Raw genomic sequence first — 6,196 nt, forward strand, 5'->3', positions numbered from 1 at the left:
CTGTAAAAACCTAATTTTTTACCAAACTTAACGTTTTTACGCCATTTTAGTGTTCAATTTATTCATTTATTTAATTCTAAATTAGATATTGTAAGTTTATCTTATTTTTATTAAGTTTGGTTTAATAGTTTTGAAAAATACAAAAATAGAATCACATTTTAGATAAGTTTTTATTTTTATTATTATTATTTATTTATTAAAAAAAAAAGAGAGAAAATTAAATTATGTTATTTTCCTCTTTTAACTTTTAATAAAGAATGTTGTGATATTAATATTTCTTAATCATATTTTAAAGACTAGCTATTTAGCTTATTATGTATTTTGTTAGTTTTAAATATATTTTTTTAAGTTTATTTTATTTAATATATTAATTTTTTTTTAAAAAAGGAAAATTTAGAGTTCATGTTACTTAACCATGATTAATCAACATGTATTTTACTTGATTTAATTACTTAACTATAGTGAAGAATATTAATTTGATATATACATCGAATGCATATAAGCTTTAACCGTTACAAACTTATCCTAAACTACCCAATCTTCACACTCCCATTACCCCATTTCTCCACATTTTCCTCAACTACAGGACACAACACCCATTACCTCATTTCTCCCCATTTTCCTCCACTACACGACACAATAACCATTACCCTATTCCTTCATTTTTTCCTCCTACACATGCACACACACTATTCTATATATATGCATGGACACCAACACAATTAGGGGGGGATAGATATACAGGGATTACAGAAAAAGGAGAGGAGACAAAAACACAAAGATAGAGAAGAGAGACAACAAAAAGAGAGGACATTTACAGAGAAGAAACGGAAAAAGTAATAAAAAAAAAATAGAACTAACATTTGAGAGAAAACAAGAAGAGGAAAAGAAAGAAAAAGATTCACAAGTTGAGTTTGGGTTTGGAGTTCACGTTCTCATTCGAGTTTCCGGTAACGTCGTTTATGCTTCTTTTTAGTTAGTTCAATCTTACAGGCTTTTATCCAATTCCATACTCCTTATTTTATAAGTTTTTATTGTGAATCACAACATGATGAATAAAGTTACTTAAATAAGCTTCATATACTATATGTTATGTCAGGTTTATTATTTATGTCAGGTCGGTTTTCTTTTAATTTTATGCTTTGAATAAGACGTAGTCATACTCTATGAATCTTTATTTACTTACAGGTTTGAGATGAATACTTATTATATGAAAGTGGTTAGTATTTAGTAGTGAATAGGCCATGCACATTGCGAAAATTTGAGTCTGTTTGAATTTCTGGAATAAAATGATTTAGTTAATTAAACATTTGGAAATAATTTGCTATTAGAATGGGTAGTAAGCATTTAAGTGGTCAAACTCTTGAATTCCTTGTTCAAAACTTCAACAAGATGATGAGAAATTGGTGATGTGAAGTTTGGATCATTGTTGCAGTATTAATGTTTGCATTGAGGATGGAAGGTGCATTTGGGATTAGATTTGTAATTGAAAAGAAGAATGTTTTTCTCATAAGGTTGAAATGGAGAAACAGTTTATTATTCATTTGTTGTTATCAAATTTGAAGGAAAGTGGTATTACAGTGAAGAGGGTGTCAATCTAGTGGTGAAGGGGCCTTCGTGAGAGCAGATTCATGATCTTCGTGACAAAAATAAGCAAGAAGTCCGAGTTTATCGTTTCTATTTCATCAACAAGTTGCCATATCATGAAACCATTGACTTTGATCTACACGCTAATCATTTTGTATACCATGATAATGCATGCTTCATTAGTTACTTTTAATTGCCGATCACTTGGTTTCCTCAGAGGCGGAGCCAGGATTTCAACGAAGGGGGTTCCATATTTAAAGAAAACTTAGGATTTCAACTAAGGGGGTTCCATATTCAAAGAAAACTTAGTCGGAGGGGGTTCCACACCTACTATAACCACATAAAAAAATAATTTTAATCATATATAAATAGTATATTTTTCTGCCGAAGGGGGTTCGACCGAACCCCGAACAGAAGGCTGGCTCCGCCCTGGGTTTTCTTGTTTCGTATCACAATATAGGGATATGCCTATTTAACCAACTGAATATTTCTATAGTCTTATTTGAGGAGTTGTAAGGAGATAAACGTGATTTATTTTTCTCCAGCCGAGTTGGACAAATAAGGCTCATTAATTAACAAGTCTGAGGTCGGGCAAGGTGAGTTACAAATTTACTCTAGACATGTCGGTATAGAGAGCATAAAAATAGTGAAAACCCATTTGTAAGGTAGAAAACTTGTAAAAGAATGAGTTAGATTCTTAATTTCAAGAAAAATAAAATTTAATATATAAGTGATAATTAATGATGAAGTCGGAAAGCACTGCTACCGACCATTCGTTATAATAAAATTAATATACTATTTTTAAAGCCGATTCAATGGGGATTGATAGATGTTAGACATATTAGAATCTTACTCAGAATTAGGGAAAATGGGAACGATCCATAAAATCCACAAAGGTGCGAGAAATATACCAAAACTCGTGGTAAGGCCGAAAAGTACTACTATCGGTAAGCCACACATCAATATAGTTTTAAATAAATTCAAAATAAATAAAAGCGGGATATAAGTAACTATTAGGCTAACAATTCCTCTATATCAAAAAGATTAATTTAAGCCAGATGTAAGTCATTAAAGCGACCGTGCTAGAACCACGGGACTCGAGGGGTGCCTAACACCTTCCCCTCGGTCAACAGAATTCCTTATCCGGATTCCTAGTTCGCAGACCAAAAAATAGAAATAAAGAGTCATTTCCTTTTGAATAGGGATTCAATAAGGTGACTTGGAACACCCAAACTCAATTCCAAGTGGCGACTCTATAAATAAAATTATCCCTTTTCAAAATGTCACTTTAATTGGAAAAACCCATTTTCTCTTAAACCAACTCCCTAGCGTGGTCAGATGTGGTGAAAAACAGGGGTGTGACAATATCTATCTAGTACTCCTGGCATATGTAGTGTCACTTGCACCAATTGATACGAGGTCTTAGGGGTATTTTTTTCTCTCTCCCAATGTATATGTATAGGTCTTATTTCTCATGTGTAGTCTTTTATTTCTCGTGTATTTCTCTTCCTCTTATTAGCCTGTTACTTATTATAGTGTGTGAATTTAGCTTACCTGTTGGTGGATTATAGTAGATATCATCATAACCTAAGATTTTGAATTGTGACAGAAACAATTGTTCTAAATATGAAAATACTTTAAAAACTTATCATTAAAAGTACTTTCAAATTTGAAATCAATGTAGCATACTTACCCTGCATTCAATTTGGGGTTAATGAAAACTGGGTTTTGGACCGATGTTCAAGGACCAGTAAAAAAGACAACTAATCCTCTTTCCATTTATAAGTAATAGTTTAGGGTAAGTATTTTGCACGAGTCTCATGTCAATCAATTAAACTATATATACAAGAATGAATACACTATTTAAAATAGTAGTATCAAATTAAATGTAGGAAAAATAGTGCATGACCAACAAAATTTTCCTACTACAAAAATATATTTCAATGACCATGCCTAAATATTAGGAAAGTTATTAAATAATTATTTCTAAATATTAGAGAAATAATTGAATTACTTCTTATCCAATATACCCTAATTAGTAGAACCTGATGGATCATGCCAACAGTTTGTAGAATTTTTCTGACATTTTTTTTATGGAAGTTATTTTAACTATCCTACGTGCCTAAGCAAATAAAATAAGACTAGTCCAAAAGTAGAGTGAGATGAATCAACTCCGATCCTCAAGATCTCAATATGCATGCTTGATCAAACCCTTCGCATGAGGAGAGTGTCAGTAGCGATAACTAATGCTAGGATCTACATCAGAAAAAAAAATGCAGAAGTGTAGTATGAGTATCAAAACATGTAGTACTAAATAGGCATCATAAGCCGTCTGAGCTCAAATAAGATACAAGAATAATAAAATACAAACGTAAATGAAGGTTAAGTAAAGAAAGGTCTGAATGAGAGTAACAGGTCAAATCTAGAAGAATAAATAAAATATAAGTAAACTACCTTGAAAAGCATAATAAGAATAATCTAACTACAACCGAAGCGGGCGTCCATAAGCCCACAAGGCACAAACAATAGTCAATATAAACTGACTCCCATAAGCACACTGGATACAACCAACAAACAACACTGAATACAAGCAATGCATAAGAATAGGTAAGTGTAAATGGATGCTACAAAATGCAATATGAAATTAATGCATGCCCAACTAGTACACTCCTCCTCCATCATTTATTGATTGTAAAGGTAGGACTCATGTTGGACTCACAATATTCGTATAACTTGTCTGAAATCAAACTGAGGCTTCCAAATAATACTCAGCAATGTCAGTTGCTCGAAGTCAAATCGAGGCTAAAACTATCCATTTTACCTTTTTTTAAACCCCAAAATCCAGTAAAAAGCTCCTCAAGTCCTATTTTAAACTGAATATAGTATTTTTAGGACAAATCACCAACATACCATGAATATTTAACAATAATAATCATAATAGAGTGAATTAATCAAATGATCAACCAATACTAAGCCCGCCAATATGTATCACAGTAAACTAGGACTATCTCCCTATAGAAAGGACACTATCCTCGTGTAAACTACATTATGAAAATGATAATATAGCAATAAATCCCTACGAAACTCGATCTAAGGCAAGAAACTACCTAAACCTAAACTAAGTCATTCGATGATAATCCCTAAAGCTAGAAAGCATGTTACACTAATCCCGATACAGAAATTACAACCTAAAGTAAGGATTAGCAACATAATTTTACTCTAAGGCCACTAAGAAAATAAATTAAATCATAAATACCTAAGTAGAGTATATACAAATTATAACGTCCCACCAAAAATTAGAAAATCATCATACATATATCGTAAGCAAGCTAAGTATAAGTGTAGGTAATTTGTAACCTACTTGGAGGCTAAACAATGCACTCATGAATACTAAATCGGAGTTTTTTCCTTTAGAGAAGCCTCGGACTGTTGCCATGCTATGAAATTAATGATTTACACGTCAACAAAAGAAAGAAAATACCCATATTATGATTTAACACTCCTAGACAAAAGTTGGATAAAAAATCACCTATAGGGTCTGCTTACGGAATTCAAAAGTTCAAAAAAAAATATTAGTATGACAAGGGATATATGTGCAAAGTTGAGCAAGATTAGACCCTAAACTGGCACTCAAAATAGCCCACAAAGCCAGTGGGACATCAAGATTTAAGCTAGGAATTTCATAAAATTAGAATGGGAATTCCACAAAAAAATAATAGAAAATGGTCAAGAAGGGTTGAATTAACTAAACATAACTCAATTAGATGATTTTCTATAGTTTTCAAAAGCTCCAAGGTTCAATAATGGTGATTGAAGACCTAGAAATAGTTTAAAAAATGTGAAGGAGGAGTAAATATACTGCCAAGGCTCTCTTCATCACGAATGTAGGATCCTTATCTCAAATGTAAGATCCTTGTTGCAAATATAGAGGTCTACCAGGATAGACCATTGAAAACATGTCACGAATGCGAAGAACAAGCCCGAGCTTACTAGGCCATCCTTTCTTTGCAAATGTGGTGACCTTCTCAGGAATGCAAAGGTCAAGAATCCTTGACCTTCGCCAACACGACCAATGGCTCATGGATGCGAAGAGCAATCGTGGCCTATCCTAGATACTGTGAACCAGCAATATTACCTAACTAAAATTTCATTGAATTGGTCCTTAAGATTCGATCGAACCCTAGGAATACAAATAAAATATGCTTCCCTATTAGAAAACATTCCAAACTCATCAAAATTGATAAAATTCCTAAAAAAAGTTATTGTGATGAAATATAGGCCAAAAACTACTTTTTTCATTTTAACCAAGTTCTATTCAATAGCACAAAATAAACTCAAAATTCTCAGGACCCAAACCAACGATCTCCCTAGCTTAAAATCCATATTTTGGAGCTAATGAAACTGTCAAAATTTCTATCATAAACTATTTACTAGATATTTTGGCTAAAGACTAATTTCTCAACCCCAAAACCTCCAAAATAGTGACTTAAAACCCAAATGAACTGTTCAAAAGACAAACCACCCATTTAATCAATTCATAAACAACCTTGGGAAACTGTAGGAAATTAAAGATAAAAAATGCACAAACATAAAAAATATAGTCTGGAGG

This window comes from Capsicum annuum, chromosome 9, assembly GCF_002878395.1.
Source record: "Capsicum annuum cultivar UCD-10X-F1 chromosome 9, UCD10Xv1.1, whole genome shotgun sequence".
NCBI classification, from domain to species: Eukaryota; Viridiplantae; Streptophyta; class Magnoliopsida; order Solanales; family Solanaceae; genus Capsicum; species Capsicum annuum.